Source organism: Aulostomus chinensis, chromosome 10 (assembly GCF_037954235.1).
Source record: "Aulostomus chinensis isolate RoL2024-O1b breed Wild chromosome 10, RoL_Achi_v1.0, whole genome shotgun sequence".
NCBI lineage: Eukaryota > Metazoa > Chordata > Actinopteri > Syngnathiformes > Aulostomidae > Aulostomus > Aulostomus chinensis.
Window position 1 is genome coordinate 27,744,029 of NC_141329.1, and position 20,000 is coordinate 27,764,028.

Below are 20,000 nucleotides of genomic sequence, written 5' to 3' on the forward strand. Positions count from 1 at the left end.
TTTTGCCGAGCTGTAAGGACAGAAGTGTCGAGCAGGAAGGGGCCGGCAGCATAAAGGAAGTGGAGGCGGTAGACGATGGTTCATCACCTGCTAGTGAGGTCTGCCTGTGTGACCTCTAGTTCTACTGTGCTAACCGTGCTGTTGCTCCTCGTGTTGCTTCACCTACTGTATTTGCTGTTTAGCTCCCCTGTCGGCCGGCTTTCATCCAGCACCAACTATCAGAAGTAGTCCGAGCCATCCGCAACTTTGTACATTTGTTGATGTTCTCTTATCAGTGAGTTCTAGTGGCGCTAGCATCTCTGACCATCAAGCCATCGTTACCGGTCGTGTTACCGGCATATCATTGTGGAGAGAGAGAGAGAGAGAGAGAGAGAGAGAGGGGAAAATAAAAAACAACGGCTCAACTCAGCTTCTCGTGAATAAAACCCAGGGAAGACGAAATCCAAAAATTTGAAGGAGGGGGGAAAGAGAGAAAAAAAAAAAAGGACTTCCGGGTTTTGGGAATGAGGAGCTGCTAACGTTTGTGCAATACAGTCCTAGTTTACATGCTAGAAGGGAGGTCTCAGATGATGAACCCCCGCAGAGGCGCGGCATCTCTCCATCCTCCGCCCCGACATCAGAGACATGTTGAAAGAATTCCAGTGAGATTAAACTCCACCATTTCATCGCATCGCTCTGAGCTCCACTCTTGATTTATGCTGCCTGCCCCATTCCCCACACATGAGCTATTTATTTCTCAGACTATTATTATTATGATTAATAAATAACAACGAGAAAAAGGGAACGACTGGAAAAAGGTGAATTAATATTATTGTTTTGTTTTTATTTTTTAGTATTTTAGTGGTTGCTTTTAACAACATTCATTAACTGACTTAAAGAGTATTGAATATTTAATGTAATTGTAGCATTGTGTTTGTAAAGAGAAAAAAAAAAAACCTAGTGAGTTGTGTTTCTTGACTTGTGGATTACCAGTGAAGTGGGCAATCTAGTGCTAATATATATGAGGTCTTTTTTTTTAAGGATTCTTATTTTGCGACAGCAACAGCAGTCATTATAAATGTTCATTTTAGCATCACCTGTCTTCCGTTGTCTTATTCTTCACCTTCCACCACACTCTGCATCATCACAGTAACACATCGCAAGTCTGGGGGTGGGCAAGAGTGCGAGTGTGTCTTTGTCGTGAATGCGCGTGTGAGATGTTTACTTAATATGCGGGGTAAATGTGTGTGTGAGAGAGAGTGAGTGTGTGTGTGTGTGTGTGCTCTGTGAGGGCGGGGTTCGTGGGTGGGTGTTCTGTCCAGTGTCCACCAAAAGCTAAAACCTGTCAGGCTTCCATAGCTCCTAATGGAACCTCCTGACGTTATAGCTGCAAACCCTCATCATGTGATCTGACTCAACTCGACTGTCCATAACCCCTTCAGTCACCTGACCAACCAAATCAACCAATCACTGTCCACCACTACCGCCTTCCCCCCTGCGCCATCCTTTGCTGCACACCACGTCAGCCCCATGTGATGTTCTCCATCGATAACATACTACTGTCACGATCTACTGTTACATGCTGGCAGATCTGGGGAGGAATACTCGTCATCAACAGTCTCCACCTTCAAGGGGCGCTTGATTTGGTTTTTGCTGAAACCAAGCACTCCTTAACTCGCTCTAAAAACAAAAACAAGTATACCTCAAATGATTTGTTTTCGAGGGTCAGTGAGGCGGTTTTCACGTGTAGCCCAGACCCCCAGCATCAGGACTACGGAGGCTCAGGAGGGCCGAACGTGTCTTCTTTTTTTTTGATTTGTTGTTTGATGCACTTTATCTCGTGCTAGCGGGTTCATAACTAAGCCTGTTGCCTCACTGTGACGGGTCCATGTATTTATCTCAAGAAACGACTTGAAAAAGAACAAGTTTATTATCCGTTAACGTCGAGATAAGCAGTCCATTATCTCACCTTCCAAAAAAAAGCACAGGTTTTTTTTTTTCCTGAAGTAACGAGTTTAATGATTCCGTTAACGCGAGATACCGACATTAAAGAATCGAAAACGAGAACTGCCCTTCTCAGCTTCGGCACTGCGCAATCGCGGTCATTTTAATAAAGCATTTTTAAAGAAGAACAAAAACCTCTGTCCAGATAAACAAAGACCTCGGGTGTCACCGTAGCGATAGAAATAACTCTTTTACTTCTTCGTGGAGCAAAAAAAACCACCATCGACTTTATCAGAAGTCACAAAGACGGACGTTTGCATCTCTAGGCACCGGCACAGAAACCGAGTTCTCCGATGGGCCGGAGGTACACTTGTTTTTCCTTCACTGTCCTTTCGAAACGGCTTGAAATTCCTGTATTATTCCCCAGAGCTGCGTATTACATCCTACTGTTCATACTACTGTACGTGGTGCATACTACTTTACAAGGTCAGAATCCACCTTAACCTGTCTCCATGCCAACCACAGAGGAGCCAGTTGCATGGCAACCAGCTTCCCGCCACAACAAACCAACCTACCAACCAACCATCTTCCTCAACGTCCGAGACCACGCCCACCTGACTATGATCGTTCCGTAGAAGAGGAGGTAGAGGAAGAGAGAGAGAGGATAGGAGGAAGGAATGCCAGAGACCTAGTTGTGATTCTCAGGGTGTCTTCTATAGATTTGCTGTTCAGTGTCCTCCAGTCTCTCGCTGGTGTCCTGTTGCCCCTAACTGAGCCCAAAGACCAGTCTTATCCTGTCATGATCAATTCCTGCAACCATCGATTGACCACTGACCAATTCGATCAGTTGATTGATAGTATTGATTGACCAATTCTCTTGAGAGATGCTCCACAGCCAGCCAGGTGAAGGAAGCTAGGCACTAATGTTTACAACCCAAATGAGACCAACAACGCTGTTGAAAGAATGTCTAGGACTTAAAAAAAAGAGAGAAAAAGAAAGAAAAGAGACAAATCTCTGAAGAGTACTTATTTCTAAATGATGGAACTTTTCGCTTACTTTCTATGTGACATGAGGTAATGTAATTTTTTTCAATCATTGCATGTGACTATTTTGATTTGCAATGAAACTGTTAGAATGGATGGTACATTTGTGACGTCAGTGCAACGTTGAGATGCCGATGCTATAAATCAATGTCGGTGTCTTATAACAGTGTTTTCATGTCGCCGTGAGGAGTGCTTATGGACCAATGAATGCTACATGTGTGACCATACAAAGCTGTAAAGGTTTTGTTTATTTGTACATGGTTATGGGTAAAATAAACCATTGAAGCAAATTAGCATCTTTAGTCTTAAGGCGTCAGCCCTCACACATTTGTCGGGAGAGTCAGGATAAAGCAGTAGACGCGCTGGTACGAGGTAAGTTGGTTCCATTCCGAGCTTCTCTAGGAGGGCTTGATTTAGTTGAGAAGAGTGACAGACAATCAGGGTTTGATCCACCTTCACACATCATTGCCCTCCCTACGACAGGCATCACAATCAAGAAGGGGGTGGGGCTCAATCCTCTGACATATCCATCTACCCACAATCCTCCTGTGCACCAGAGTCATCCGATCAACAAACACCTGCACCCCTGCATCCACCATGATTCCACCAGGCAATCAGCTCCCGAGACCTCTGGCCAAATCGTCTCTGCCCTCTCCATGCCATCGGCTAAGTGGCTTTTTGAGCTGTTGTTGCAAAGCCCCCTGGGAAACGGAGTCACTATTCACAGCATGGTCTGACCAACCTCTTGTCACTCTCCTCCCACACACCTCTCTCCATACGCCAACTAAAGAAGTTCCTCCGGCGTCCAGCAAGAAGGTCACAGCATTGCGTGGTGTTTTCATACAATAGAGGGCACAACGTTACGAGCAAACACGTGGGTCCTCCTGGCAGCTGAGACGTTTTTTTAGCTCTGTATTTGTAGAGCGCACCAGTAAAACTCACACATATCACGTTTACAAGGTTGCCATCATAGCAAAGATTCACTTTGTATTCAAACTGCTTGTGTAAAGGGAGTCGAGCAGATTGTGTTACTTTGTGGAAGTCGAAGTGCTGTGAGAGCGAAAAAAAAGAGAGGGAAAAACAAAACAGATTTACGTTTCAACCTCGTGTGCTGAGCCAAAGAGAAGGTTAGGGATTGGAAACAGAAGCGGCCACTTCAGCCAAATTCACACTACATGACTTTAGCTGTCACATCGCCGCAGTGCTCACACGACAGGTTCAGGGCGGAGCACAGCTTCCTGTCAGCAGCGAGCGGCGGCTGTTGGGACGAACCAAAGAGGCGCCATCAAAATTAGCGCACGAAAGGAACTGTCCTGACTGCACTGGAGCGCAAGACTGGCATGGTTAGGGTTCATAGGGTTGAGAGGTTATGGAATAATTGTGCAGCTTTTTAACACCAAACTAGAAATAAAAGTCGCTTCCGTGGCGTAAGCCTGCAACACTGACCTTCGACCACCAATTTTTATTTTTTTTTCCCTGTCGTGTCATCCTGGAGTCCCACAGGATATTTGAATTCTATTGGGAGAAAGTTTTCTCGAGGTTTTCTTCGGCGATCGTGCTGATTTTGAGGTGACGAGTGACCTTTGACCGCCAAATTACACGAGTTCACCCTCGAGTCCTGGTGGATGTTTGAGGTAAATTTAGAGGAAATTCCCGCAAGAGTCGCCTTGAGGCAAAAACAACCCGGAACACAGTGTTAGGGGTTCCCAGCTGCGGGCCAACTCTTCACACTAGTTGATTTATCTGGAACGTTATCAGATCGGATCACGCCTTGAGTTCTGGGGAGATGAATCGCCCGTGAGCCTAAATTTCCACGAGTCGGCCACCTGAAGGAAAAGCCACTCTAATCTGGATTCTGGCTCGAGCTGCTCGGAACTCTGACTCTTTAAATCGCTGAAGTTTGACGTGACGTGAATTCGTGGAACCAGGGTCACAGGTTAGACGATCAGGAGTCCCTGATGAGTCTCTCTGGTTGATCACGAGTTTCACGGTGGGGGAACCTCCACACTGGGATGATGTCATAAACTGATGAACTTGGATTTGTTTCTCCAAATGCAATCTCATTGAGGACAAGTGGGAACTGACACTGTCGGTTCCCCTGGTGAATCGTGGGATTGGCACGCCAGAGGTAGCTGACGGATCTACACACACACGCACACTCACACACAAAACCACTGTGCCACGTTGCCTCCAATCTGGGAATTTTGTTTACTGCGCTCCAACTTTGACGAGTTGAAAAGCGGGGCTAAAATCATGTAGTGTGAACTGTCCTGTGCCAACGCCGACACTGGAATTACATCTAACAAACTTAAAGTGTCAGCAACTTGCGAGACAAAGATATTCTGACTTTCAGTCCCTAATATGTACCAAGTTCCAAAAATGCTGCAGCCTACAATTCCCATAATGCACCAGAATAGTGCCTTTCAATGACTGTGGTCCTGAATGATGATGATGATGATGATGATGATGATGATGATGATGAAAGTGGGGCCGGGGCCGGTTTCAGACACAATCAGGTGCTGCAGCGGTTGCGCTTCCGTGCGGGAGAAGACGATTCTCCCCCCGACCCGTTACTCCACCTCCTCTCCTCCGGCCCAAAAACAAACCGACAGAAATGTTTGCTGTTAATGTCCGCCGGCCGGAGGGCGACCATCAATCTCGGCCGACGCGATTGGCTGCTGCGGTGTGACGCTGGGATTCGCCTCTGCTGAGGTCGACTCTGACTCACCTCCTACCCGCCTTCGAATGAAGGAGCAAACCTGCCTTTCCGCTGCAGCGCCGGATTTGGTCTGAATGCCGCCTGAGACGTTGCCTTTCATAGTTTTACTACAATGTGCATCAACAGAAAGTTCCAGGTCACCTCTACATGTTGAGTTGTAACTGAGATTATTTTTTTCCTTCAGAGCGACTCTGCATCCAAGAAACATGTCTTATAAAACCCTGTCTCTGTGTGTTATTGTTTCAATTCGCTGCAAGTGTGTTTCCAGATTGTGTCCTCAACCAAACAGTGAGTCCAAAATCCTCCACTGAGATGTGAAGACAGTTATCGTGCCTTAGATCAGCTCCCAAACACGTTGTAGGTTGCGTCAGAACCTCAGAGGATGCCAGAGGTAAGTTGCACAATCAGTCCCGGTACCTGATCGCCAGGCCTTCTGAGGGAAGCTCCCTCTGTCTCTCCACTTCATGAAGTTCGGGGGTTTTTGCAGGGAGTTTAGCTGCAACCCTGCAAGGAAGAAAAAAACCCCTACAGTTTGAAAGCTGAAACAGGGTTCGAAAGAAACAATCAAATCTTTGTACGGACACCACAACATTCTGTTTCCACAGCAAATATCCAATGGTAGCTATTCTCGCCACGCTTCCTCTTCTTTTTTTTTCTTTCTTTGCTGTGGGGTTTTCTCGAATGAGCTGTCGGCCACTGGCCAGCATTTTTTTTTAACCCTTTATCAAAGTGATACTTCACCCAAGGAACACATTTTGCCTTCCAAGTACTCACAAATACGTGCCATGCGAGCTCAGCCGATTGCAGCTTTTCGCTTTAGTTAGCAGTTAGCTTCGAGCTACATGAATGCTGAGTGTGGCGTTGTTAGCCTGAGTCAACGTGACCGGCTCTTCCTGCATTCTGGGTTAGGAGAACTTGGAAGGCAAAAAAACCCCAACAATCTCTTTTTGAGTGAAGTATCACTTTAATCCAAAGAGGGATTAGGAATATTTTAAAACAATGTACTCTTCACGTATCCAGGACATTTGTACAAGTTGCACCGGTGTATTTCCGTCCTAGCTGGCCTACTTCTGAGCAGAACTCTGAGGCCTGAACCTCCCTGCGCTCTGCGAGCTGCAGAGGAGCCTGTGTGACAGCTAGCATGATAAACTAGCGGAGCTCCTGTAGGCCTGATAGCGGCGCACGGCTCACAGGCTCCTCTGAAACTGGGGCGCTGGGGTGTCACTCACACCACCGCAGTCCTGATGAACGGGTCCTTCCATTAATCAGGAAGTGTCTCTCCGAGTGCAACTCTTTAACACTCGCGAGCTAATCCATCCTTGTCAGCAGTAACGAAGCACCTGCTTCTGCTAGCTCCTCTCTCAGAGGCAGCCTATCGATTTCCCTCCTTCCTCATCCGTTCTTCTCATTTCTTCGCGCGCTCCCTCGTTCATGTGAAGCCTAAGAATAGATCTCAGTAAACCGCAAAGGTGCCGTTCACAAGAATTCCCAGTTCGCTCCTGAGAAGTTTCTGGGAGACGGAACCACGGTAAATCGGTTAGACTTGCCCAGAAAAAAGGGAAGGAGGATTAAAACTTAGTCAGGGTGATCAAATAATCCAACGGGTCACCTTACAATGCATAGATAGATTTTTAAAAGTAGCCGGAAAAAAACTGTTTAAAAAAAACATTTTATCTCACAATAATCAACGTTGTTGCGATTTTGATTCTATTTTAAAAAAGAAAACCGTCTCACTGCCCCAGTTTGGCAGGGGTGAGGCTGAACCTCAGAGCTGCCGTCTCATTATTCTCCTGTCTGAGGCCTGGTGGTGTTCAACGCACACCAGCCTGTGTTTTTGAAGCCACACTGGTTTGACTGGTGCTGTGTAATATTTTCCCACTGGAACCTCAACCTGAGGCCTTGTTTTCTCTCATTGTTCGTGTGGCTCACACACGGTGGTACGTCCACCGTCAGGTTTCGCTCGTTGCTGCAAAACCTGGTGCAGGCGAAGACGGCGGTCCTGTAAGGAGCTTATTAGCAACAGTGGAGGCTTCGCAATTCATGAGGGGGATGAGCAGGAAAAGAGGGGCAGGGTCTCGAGAGCATTCCAGCCAATTTTTTATGCTGCGGGACCGAGAATACGGGATGCGTCCCCTACAGCTGCGTCCGCGAACACCCCCAGCGTCCCTGGGGAGGAGCCTTTTTAGAACCGGTACGTCCACTTCCAGGAGCCGCTCCTGTAGTGGAACGTCAGCGTTCCCTTTAAACTGTTAGCGTTTATTGGTAATTAGTATAAATAATTAATCTAATGAGTCCCACGGAGTATCGGTGGTTCCTAATGGGGGAGGGAGAACACGCGGGGGAGGAGAGGAGCCCTTGTGATTAATGGGTTCTTTAACTGAAGCTGGGGGGGGGTTACAAGTCCGTCCAGGTCAGATCCATGCGGTTTGGTGAATGTGGTTGGCTGTGAGGGCAGGACGATTCCCGCTGCTGCAGCACTCCAACAAATGAGCCGCAGTCACGTGACCGCCGATCGATAGATGAAACCGCAATCAGTGGAAGGTCGGCGTCGGGGACGGCAACATCCTGGTGGTCTAAGATTTCTCCAGGATGCAAAGTTTTATTCTAGACACGGTTGATAAACGTAACTTTATAACACTTTTTTCTTTTTAAATGATGACTTCTATCTCTGTTTGGGGGAAAAATATCCCTTGCCGTCTCGCAGCAGCACCTGAAGGGTTAAACTGCGGCTCCATCCACTCAGAGACAAACCGGTGATTGCTGACTGTCCTACTCGCGTTCATTTAAAAGTTCTGCCCAACTAAAACAGGAAAAATGAGTTTGTGAGCCTTCAATCGCCATCATTTACAGCGATGAAGCAACACCTTCCACCATCCGTCTCTCTCTCTCTCTCTTTTTATCGTCCTTCTTCACCTCCCTTCCTCCTACAACCTGCCTTACTTCACGGTGGGAGGACGGCGAGCTGTCGCCAGCATAAACAGCAGATGTTGGGAATCTGGAGGACGGTCGGTCAATCTGTCCAAACACATCCAGTCTGACTGAATCCAAAGAGGAGAGGAAGGCTGACGTGTTTCAAAAGAGCGGATTTAGTTTCTTACAGCAAACTGGACAAATTGGGAGGTTGGATCCTGTAAAAATAATTAAAAAAAAAGAATTTCAATTCTCTTTTATAGAATAAAACTGTACAGAAATTAAAGGGTGAAGTTTTAGCATCACATTCAACTCCATGAGTTTATGGATATGCTGGCTTTTAAAAACAACAGAATGTTTCTACATTATTGAAAGTTGAAGTGGAATTTTTGAATTTCATAGGTTTGACAGCTATTTTGGAGAAGCCAACTGAACCAACAGTGGTCTTTCATACTCGTTTATGCATAATTAGTTGTTAATTACAGCATGAATTTTCCCTGAAATCTTACAGGCTCACGTAACAACACCAATCACCTCTGAGGATTTAAGAAAAATCAATCAACCGGCAGCACGAAAGATACCACGGCAACGGAAGTGTAACCTTCCAGTCCGTTTTGTTTTGAATTCCCCATCATTTTTTTCATTCAGGTTCAGGTCAGGCCTGCTGTTCCGCCCAGTCACGCCCCTCCTGGTAACGCTGTCATAGCCCACGTGAGCGTTGAAATCACCAGTAGGACAATGGGGTCCCCAGTCAAGGGTGCTGGATGACTCCAAAACGGTGGGTACTCTGAACTGCTGTTCGGCTCATAAGCACAGACAGCAGTCAGAACCCGTTCCCTGACGCAAAGGAGCAGGGAAGCAACCCTTTTGTCCACCGGGGTAAACCCCAACGTACAGGCAGAGAGTCTGAGGGCGATCAAAAAGCCCAACCCGGCCCTCCGCCTCTCACCTGGAGCAACTCCAGCGAAGGAGAGAGTCCAACCCCTCTTGGGTTCTGGACCCGGAGCTACGTGTCGAGGTGAGGCCAACTACATCTAGCCGGTAATGCTCAACCTCTTCCACCCGCTCCTGCTCCTTCCCCGCCAGAGAGGTGACATTCCATGTCCCCAAAAGCCAGCTTCCATGTCTGGGGATCAGACAGCCAAGGCCCCCACCTTGGTCTGCTGCTCAAACCACACTGCACTGACCCTTCCAGGTCCTCCTGCGGGTGGTAGGTCCATGGGGGCACGAGTCCATGTAAGCTTTTCGGGCTGGGCCTGGCCGGACCCCATGGGCTAATGCCTGACCACCAGGCGCTCGCCAACGGGCCCCTACCCTGGGCCTGGCTCCAGGGCTGGGCCCTGGTACCCCTCCGGGCTGGGTACACAAACTCCTAGTTCTTGTTTCCATGAAGGGTCTTTTGAACCGTTCTTCGTCTGGCCCTTCGCCTCGGACCAGTCTGCCTTGGGTGACCCTACCAGGGGCAAAATGCAGCATAGCTCCTAGGGTCCTCAGGGCACTCAGACTCCTCCACCAGGATAAGGTGACAGTTCCAGGAGGAGTTTACATTTGACGGGGCTCTGAATGTTTATTCCATATCGCAAATATGTAGCTCACAAACCAGGACTTCCACAGCACTGCAGGCAGTTCAGTGGTTTCTTCGTCGGTATCACGGTACATGATGTGTTCTGCAATCTCTCGGCTGTTCTGCTTCTTCTTTTGTTTTGTTCCGCAGCATATAAATGCTTTAATAAATACATTTTTCCATGGCGCAACAGAGAAACCTAATCACTGCTTCACGTGTTTGACCCTGTTAGCAGCTTCAGGAGTGAAAATAAGTCCCTAGCGTTTTTATTTCCCAGCAACATTAAAATACACGCATCTATAGGTTCTCTCATGCTGACTTTTTACCCTGCACACGCATGTCCCCCTGCACACGCGTGTCCCTCTGCAGTAACATCTGCTGATGTGCTCAGGACACTAAAGTCTATCTGATACCACATGACATGATTTAATCCACTGGAACCGTACCTCCTGTGTACTATGACATCATCAGAGAGTGATTACACAACTCTTTCATTCCTCAGCGCTACAGTCAGTAAAATGCTGTCTTTTAGCTCTTTGTCGTGGTTTGACTGACCTGGGATCAGTGTCAGTCCTCTGATTAGAAGCCTGTCCTTCAGGCTTCAAGTGCACTATCAGTAAAGAGCCTGGCATGTCAAGGACACACAAGCTGAGTATTGCTTCTATGTCCTGAGTGCAGCTTTTAGCGTAACGGCTATTCTTTGGTTTTCAGGGTTTTCTGTGCAAGTGCGACCATATTTTTAAAAGAGGATGTAAATATGAAGCTAATTTGGAGTCTGTTTTCAACCAAGCACCCAAAGAGGGATTTCTTTTCCTTTTTTTTTTTTTTTTTTGGTTCCTTCAGGGACGCAGGACAAGGTGAACTCTGACTTAAATGCTGCGGCGCAGCGATGCTGTGTGGGCCAAGCAGGACAGATTAGCATGAGGAGGGTAGGGGCGGCTTCTGCTGCTGAATAATCCTGTAAAACTCTGGAGTGCGAGTGTGTTAGTATGTGAAGGAGGCTGCACCAGGAAGATGGCCAAGAGAGATTTGTTATGCATCCTTAATTTGCATTTGTATGCTAATGGGACAGAGCGAGACAAGTTACTGTGTGTGTGTGTGTGTGTGTGTGTGTGTGTGTGTGTGTGTGTGTGTGAGAGAGAGAGAGAGAAAACCTGTATTTTCATCTAATAGCCCTTTTAGTCAGCCTGTGTAAACATTTGAAACGGTGAGGATATGAAGCAAACCTCCGTTAACGACCTGCTCATCAGAACCGACTGAAGCTCTAACGAGGTGCTGGGGGATCGTTTGTTTTCAGGGGAAAAATAATCTCCTTGTAAAAATACAGAGCTCATTAATTAATGAGGCTTATTAGCAGAAACAGAGCAACAAATTGTGTCCAGGAAACATTTGTCACTTTAATGGTTGTCACGACCCGAGAAGTCCAACGCTGATTTATGACATTTAAACGTCACAGGAATGATTCACAACCCCGCAAGTGATGCAGTCACTTCTGCTGGTTTCAGGTCAAACTCAAGGTCAAGCACATGAAGCACTTGAGACAATCACACGCCGCTAGTATGAATTTATGACCAGCTGATTCAGAAAAAGCTCCATAAATGTATCTGTTGGGTCATTAATGTAAATGACTCTGTTACACAATTGCTTGTTTTAAATATTCAAAGGTACAATACCAAAGAACAAAACCAAGCTGGATACGCCATCAACATTCCAATAATTAATAAGTCGAGTCATTAAGGGATGAAAGTAAACACTTGATGACGAGCTCAACGCGTCAAAGCCGACCAAGAGTCCGGGGGGGGGGGGGGGGTGTAGCTTAGCTTTCTCCCACTTTATATCAGGAAAATTCTACATACTTATACATACAGTACATACAATACTTCTCCTGTACGTCTCCAGTGCTGCCATTTGCCAAATTTTGTTTTACAGGAACAAAAAAACATGCAGGAAAGCTTGAAGCTTTAATATCCTGGTAATCATTTTCATCTGAAGTGTGAAGGAGGAGTGAAAGCAGGAATAATCTCATAAAGACGTATCAGCTTCCTCCCTGAAAACGTGGTTGTGCCATGGAGGTCAGACAAGGAATCCCAGTTTAGTTTTTTATTTTATTTTAAATAAAACCAGTCAATGCCAGCTCACCTGTACTGGTGTTAAAGTGAAGCCAGAAGGCTGAACGAAGGATGAGGAGGCTCATTCTGGACCGACTAAGATCTGAGCTTCATCTCTTTGACCCGGGAAACACAGAAGACAAACCTCAGGCTTTGGAACCTGAGCTGGCAGGATCAGGGTATGCTAACCTGCCCTTCCACTCCCAGTCATTGTGTGAAGCTAACTAGCAGTCAGCTGATCCCTGCGGATCTTAGATAAATACGGGTCGAAAAAAGGTCAAAGAGTAAACATATTTCATTTTCACAGGCAGGTTTGACCGGTGCTCTGCTGACGCGGCTCAGCAACAGCGCGAGTGCTGCTGGTTGCACTCGTCCACTCCGGGAGAAACCATCACCACAGGAGAGGGACCTCTTCAGGTATCAGAAGGATCTCTTTCATAATTGTCCTATCATCGATACAAAGAATATTTTGTATTTGTTTTCTAGTAGAAAAGCTTGACCAGAGTCCGGGATTATTAGTCTTAGCTAAGAAAGCCAGTAACAAACCTGTGTCCTGGTGTTGTCAACGGCTACAAAGCTTCTTGCATCGTCCCTCACAAACAAAAAATAAAAGAATAAAATTTCTGCTTTGCCTCGGCGTAAAGTGACTCCATCGATTTAAAGATGTGACATTTGTTGGTAAAAGAATGAAAAGAAATGAAGCAGAAGGGAGTTGGAGTCTTGTGAACAGCAGATGAGACCGAACTCGTTGTCAGTTGCAGACAAGGCGGCCTGGTGGAGCCCGGAGCTGCAGCACCAGAGGCGAGCGAGGCGTCTCTGTCCGCCTCTAAAAACGATGGAAACCAAGCACATCTCCTAAAGAGCTGGCAGGTTCCTTTAAGAAAACCCAGGAACTGTGACTGCGTTTACGACTGCCGCTGTTCCACTCGCTAGGAGAACCATTTCACTGCTAAGTTTAATCACAGCGCAGTCGCCTCCGGCCTCGCTCAGCTCTGCCCAGCGGACTGGTTTCTCCACCCGTCTCAGACACCCCGGAGACGTCAGACGAACCCTGACGGGAAAAGAAGTCAGCCAGGAAACACAGAAACCCCGCAGAAAGAGTCTGACAGGTGAAACTGTTAAAATATCAGCAGAGGGACCAAAATAAAATATCAAACACAAACACATCTCTCCCAAAGACAGCTTCTACCCCACCAAGAAGGTCATGTGACCACCGCCGCTGGTTGTCTGTTTGTTTGCAGTTTGGTAGAATAAGAAATTGAGAAACAATCTATTGGATTTTGAAATCTATTCTGGATCCAGATCTGATGATGGAGGTATGACCCCCCTGACAAATAGTTATCAGCAACACCAATTAGACTTTGTTACTTTTGCCTTTTTCTTTCTTCAATGTGAATGTAGGGGAAATGAGAACATGCTAGCTGCTGGTTGCTAGCTGCGGGTTGCTGGCTGCGGGTTGCAGGCTGCCGGTTGCTAGCTGCGGGTTGCAAGCTGCCGGTTGCAGGCTGCCGGTTGCTAGCTGCCGGTTGCTAGCTGCGGGTGGCTAGCTGCTGGTTGCTAGCTGCGTTTTGCTAGCTGCTAACTCATTAAACTTCCCTCTCCACCTGAGACAAGAAAAAGTAAATCCATGAATCTTTAAACCATTTGACGTACCTATTTTGCATGAAATACATGATCCAGCCGTTCAGTTGTTATGATTACGACATGAGGTTGCACATCCTCAGTGCAGACACAGCGAGGTGCACCCCCTCTGCTCTCTGGCGGCCCCTTCAGGGGCACGTGGCACCTTGATTTGCTCTTAGAGAGGCTGCGGCCGTCACAAGGCTGCTGCAGACTTCAGTTTGGGAGCTTTACAGAAGAATGTCCGCCGAGCTATTATGCTGATTTTCTGTAATTGTCTGTTTCAAACCATAAAAATGTGTTGTTCAGCAGTGGACGGATCTCCGGGAGGCTCCAGCCTCCCATCAGCTCTGCTCAGACTCTGCGTTTGTTGCCGGTGGAAGATGGAGGCGTTCATTATCAGGATGGTCTGCCTTCACTTTCATTCGGCAGCTGCAAACGTCTTAACCTCGACACCGTTGTGCAACAAATGAGCAGGAATGTGTACTTGATGACATCGTGTTGCCGCCCCGCGATGAGCAGTTGTTGTCCTTTAGCTGGAGCCTTGTGCCGGTGCTCTCATTAAAAATGGATGATAAAGCCAGAACGTGTTTGGGGGCTGTTAACCTGATGTCCCCCCTGTGTAAACTTGGCCACTGATCAGCTGCGGCAGTACAAAACGCTGCTATTTTAACTCTCTTTCCCCCAAACGGACCTTTGTGTCAGTGAATCCACCTTTTATGATTCCTCAACCGCCCGCGTCCTGCTGGACTCCTGCCTGCTTCTGATGTCTGTGTGCAGTCCTGGAGGCCGGACAGTTGGCCGACCACAGCTCAGTGTTTGGAGTCAGGGGTCAGCCCGATGTATGTTGCTCCATTAAGACGGAGCGCCGGAGGAGTTCTCGCCGTTGGCGGTTGATACAAAAGGTCTATTTATGCGACACTGCGCTGGCGAATCCACCGTCCATACAAATGATCTCACGCAGCAACAGACCTTCTCAAAACAGCAGATGCAGCCAACAAATATCACTAAACCGCCATTATTACACGGAGAAGACAAACACACTGCAGCCCGCTGGATAAACACAACTGTTTTATACGGCGTCCAACAGTAAAACAAGCAGTTAAATGAGCTTCTTCCAACTCCTGTGAAAAGAGGAGAGGAGACGATAACGGCGAGCGAGGGGGAGCGCTTCTCTCTGCTCTGCTGGCCGATTTCTGTGGATGACATAAGAGCGCCGTCTCTTCCTGGATTACTGTCAACAGCTCAATAGTTTCATAAACGGGTTAAAGCAGATTGAGGTCACGGAACATGCCACTAATCTGTTTTACTCTTTTCCCTCCCTCTCTCTTTTCGCTGGTTAAAATAACGTGAACCTTGGTTCGGAGATGGCGAACCAGGCAGAGCAGCTGTGTAACGTTTGAGCGCGTCTGGAGCTGCTCGCCTCAGGCTCCTCTACGAGAATGTGACATGTCTTTACCAAGCTTGATTTGTCTGTTCGCTCCGCAGTGGGTTTCATCACGACCTGCAGTTTTGGGGAAGTTAGCAGGTTGCGGACGTCATCCTCATCAGACTTGGACCTGTTTGATATGCAAAGTAGCCGATGGCTTCACATCCTTGGAGTTCTCTGTAAAAAGGAAGAAGCCACGACTCAGTACGACTTCGAGAAGTTAGCGTTCCCGCTGCCTTTGGAATTTCAAGTTGATGGAACTTGAGGAGACAAGCTGAGGTCATTTTGTGATGAACAAAAGAACTTTTCTGATATGACTGACAACCTCAACCAGCTCCTCCTCCCGCCGCGTCGCCGCGTCACCTGCATGATGATGCATGTCGTCTGAAATCGTTCAGCCAACGCTGAGTATGAAAATCAGACAACGCAAATACAGCGCCAACCACCAAGATGGCGTCGCTGACCTCCATGCTGTTTCCTCCTCTACTCTTGGATCACTTTGTTCTCTGATGGTAGGAAAGAAGAGAAGTGGGGGACTTTTTTTGACAGAGCTTTTTTCCTGTTGTCAGTGAACGTATCAGCACTTCACCTTTACCCTCAACATTTGGACTTTTTTCTCCAAGTGCACGATGAGAAAAAAAACCCTCCTTTCTCTCGTTTTTTTTGTTCCTTTTAATTCTCCTTCGTCTCTTTGCGGGTGTAGCAAAGCCTCGTGTGCGCGTGGAGGCGCAGGGGAAAAGAATGGAAGTTCCAGCCAGAATGACTTCCCTCGACCTGGTGCAGCAGGGCCGATGACAGGCAGGAATTACCCGTTTTTATTGCTTCATTAATATTAAAGTAAATGTTTTTGGGAGAATTAATTCACGAAGTCAACAGCCCTGATTTCACTCAACACAGCAGCTGAGAGGCTGAGTGGGTTCAAGTTTCTGCTCACCAACAGCCGGTGCCAAACCTTAGAAAAGGGAAATTGTTGCTAAACCACTGTGTCTGCCATAACTGCTTCCAGAGAACAGCCAGACTCTGCCAACACCCAGTGAGGAGGACTCTGGGCTGGAGGGCCCGTCAGCTTCCACCCTGCAGGCAGATGGTCGCCCAGCGGGACCGCAGGGGTGTCAGCAGCCCCCCACCCTCAGCAGCAGCTCGACCTCTGACCCAGAATCAGGACACACAAACGGCGGCGAGGTGATGGATCCCAGATCCGAAGGTCTAAGCCTTGTGTGTGATTTTCAGCATTTCTGTCTTCAGGTCAAACCCCAACGTGTTGATGGTCAGCAGCCCCGGCGGCGAACACCACGACCTCGATGACAGTGAATAACAACAGACGACGCTCTCACTTTGCAGGTTTTAAGACGGAAAATAAAAACTCAGAGCCAGAACCAGGAGTTGTGGGATCTGGGGAACCGAAGGGGTTCTCCCGGTTCCCTCAGGAAGTTCTCAGAAAAACGGTTTGCTCTCACTCAAAAGCTTGTGGAAGCCTTTCGCGTCGATCTGACCGGTAAATAAAAACATGCCATAATATTTGCTTGCTGATTTGTTGACGGGTTTCACAAATTTATAAATAACGATTTCTTTAAAAATAAATTTTAAAAAGTGTGAAAAATCATTTCCACCTCACAGAGCTCCAGACATGAGGGTCTCGGTCCAGCAACTCAGACCAGAGACCGGAACATGACGAAGTTGGAGAACTCGTTTAATGCGTCCCTAATAAACTGGGTGAATAGCGAGTTCTCTGGGTTCTCTTCTCTCTATGTTCTCTTTGTTCTCTCTGTTCTAAATCCCACCTCGGCTCTGTCAAGGCTGCAGAACGAGCCGCTCACAGAGAGCTGACGGTCTCAGTCCACGCCTGCATCTGCTGGGAAGGTCAAAGGAAGGACGTCTGTCTTTCTCAGCGATTGACTGCTTACCCACACGCATGCACGCGCACACACACACACACACACACACACACACACACACACACACACAAACACTCCAAATATAGTTAAGAAAATGCTTTAAAAAAAACCTCAACACAAAGTCAGCTCTCACTGTTGGTCTTCCAGATCTTTAATACACCAAGACGCTGAAAAAGCTTTCGGGATATCGAGCGGTCCAAGCAATGGGGGGAATGGCAATGGGGTTTCCATGGCAACTGCTGCAAGCTGCTAAGAGGGCTGCTTTGAAAACACATGTCAGACTTGACTGGTGTGTTCACAATGAGCCTAGCAACAGACTCTCGGTGCAGCCTATCACATTGTCTCTCTGCTGCTGGTCTGAAGGGATTTGAGCTCACAAAAATCATCGTGCCAAACGGGGAGAAGGGAGAGGAAAAAGACCGTCAACCAATCGGCAACACCCCCTCCCCCCCATTGAACTTTTTAAGATGTCACTGCAAAAAAAATTCAAGTGAAAAATAAAAGCCACAAATCATTTCATTTCTGACAGCGAGCCTCTGCCTCAGAAACGTAAATGTTCAAAATGCGCCGAGCACCCAAAGATTGGCGCCTCACTCCTTCATCTGCTGACGTTCCGCTAGGAGCTCTTGATGGCGACCATCGCACGGTCATCGCTTTGTTTCTGATTTTGTTTTTTTTTTGTTTTTATCAGTGCACTGACTTTTTTTCACCCTGAAGCAGAAACAGATTGATATTTAGAGATTTATTCATATTTCTGTGTTTCCACTCTGGTTTTTCTCATTTACCTTCTCAAAAGCACACCTCCTGTTTCGATCCTCCTGGTTTGGGCTAAAAGACAAACACTGGTTCTTGGTTTAAACACTAAAACCTCCCAACATGCAACTGTGTCTGCAACTGAGAGGGAGTTTTATTCTTTGGCAGACTTTTTTTTATTATTATTTTCCTAAATAAATAAAAAAAAAAATGTCAACAGCAGAGAGCAAAGGCAAGAACATGAGACATGAACGGAGGCGGAAGAGCAAAATAAAACAGCCACGGTAGGAAAGTGTTGGTGGAGTCGAGCAGGTCAGGATACGTCTCCCCTGTAGTTAAGATGAGATAAATAACTTCAGTTTCTGAGAGTTTTATTTCTATGTAATTACATTTGTCATCTTAGGAACACCTTCAGGAAATTTCTTCAAATTTGGCGCCCGATCCACAACTCTTGGATGAACTGAAAAGACTTCCAGTGGTTTGTGTTCTGTTGTCCAGCGGTGGAAGATTCCCTCCCCTACCGGCCAGCAGCGGCGGGTGGAGGTCACTCCGTCTGTATTTGTTTAAGATCCGTCTCTGCTTTTTATCTCGGGTGGTGAAGTGACACTCAAATTTATATCCATAGCGTCACATCATCTGTTATTACCGGTGATAAACCACCACTGGCGTTGCATTCAGTGAAACAAGTTCATCACCCTCCAAAATAAAAGAAGCCAAACTGGGAAATAACGATGTTTCATGATGCGCCGAGGCGTCTGCTAACATCTGGTTGGCAAACCACTGCACAGGCCTGGGTTGCAGTTACTACTTCCTCAAGGTTAGAGTGCTTTCATGGTGCGAGACATGAAAGGCCGTCTCGACTTCACAGTTGTAAATGTGAAAACAGCGAACAGGGACCGAACTCTCGTGGCAAAGTCTTGTGTTTTGTGGGGTTTTCCTGGCCCATCCATCACTGACACACTGAACAGTTTTCTCCACTGCAGGTCAGCGAGCGCTGGACTCGGTCACTGATGACATTACCTTGTGTTTTGATCTGCAGCAGAATGCTCTTTGGAACAACTGCCGGGAGGAAATGTCCCTCACATGCCTGGCCAGCGCGCCCGACCGTCAGAGCCATCAGGACACAGTGTCTGATTTAGATGTAGCGTCTCGCTATCTGGAGAAATTCAGGGTGCCGTGTTGACAACTCAGCAATATTCTGGCAGAAAATGACAATCTAGACATTTTCCAGGCCTCGTCAGAGTACTGAGACTGCTCCCATCAAGGCTCTGGACGTCTGCATTTACACTTACAAAAATATAGTAACCAACAGGTCTGATGGTTGGCTGAAGTCACACCGTCAAGACCTGCTTGTAACAGCTGGTAGCGGCGCGTTGCATGGAGTTCCACAAGGCTCGATTCTTAGACAACAGCCATTTCATCTTTACATGCTAACTAATACGTAGGATTATAAAATGATACATGAATCATATATGAAAATGATACACAAATATACATATTGTGTTGCTGAACACGACACGGTTTTAATAAAGTTTCAAAATTTCCTCCAGTTGGATTAGAAAAAAAAAAGTTAACTCTTTTGTTTTGGGGACAATGAAAATAGACGTAAAGCCAGTACTTGTTCCCCCGAACAATCCGTCACTGAAACGTCTAAACATCCCGACTCAAAGCTTCTGTTATACTTGACTCAGCATTCATGCTCACTGACAAAATCAGCCTTTTTCCACCCCAAAATATCATGGCGACTGCAACATGGCGTCAGAACGGCTTCGCTCTTCCCAGACGCGGAGCCTGATTTTGTTCAGTTTTGATGGAACTCATTTATTTAGACCCTGTTGAGTGCACCTTCACCCTGGGTGAGAGCTGTAGCCCAGAGGCATCATCTTTCCAGGTCGTCACACAACTTTTCATGAATGTGACTGATATTTCTGGATTTTCTTCTTAAACTGTCTGAAACAGACTCTTCCTGGTGAGGTCCCCTGTGACTGCTGCACACTGAGGTGCACGCGAGGGTCCAGCCGCGAAAATAAACCAG

The 20,000-nt window shown here is 47.0% G+C and overlaps 1 protein-coding gene and 1 long non-coding RNA gene across 3 annotated transcripts in view; one reads left to right on the forward strand and one right to left on the reverse strand.

Annotated features, from left to right (window-relative positions):
* The window catches only part of nova2 (NOVA alternative splicing regulator 2), an 83,865-nt gene extending 80,608 nt beyond the window's left edge, over positions 1-3,257 (forward strand). For both annotated transcript variants that reach the window (XM_086216810.1, XM_086216809.1), the window contains one exon: positions 1-3,257. This exon is cut by the window's left edge and continues 8,838 nt beyond it. The gene's annotated coding sequence lies outside the window, so the exon portion shown is untranslated.
* Positions 350-15,081, reverse strand: LOC147255112 (uncharacterized). The gene is made up of 2 exons (XR_015118219.1): positions 13,922-15,081; positions 350-6,190 (listed from the first exon to the last, which is right to left on the reverse strand). It is a non-coding gene; the product is annotated as an uncharacterized LOC147255112 (long non-coding RNA).
* Positions 15,082-20,000: the final 4,919 nt, after the last annotated feature.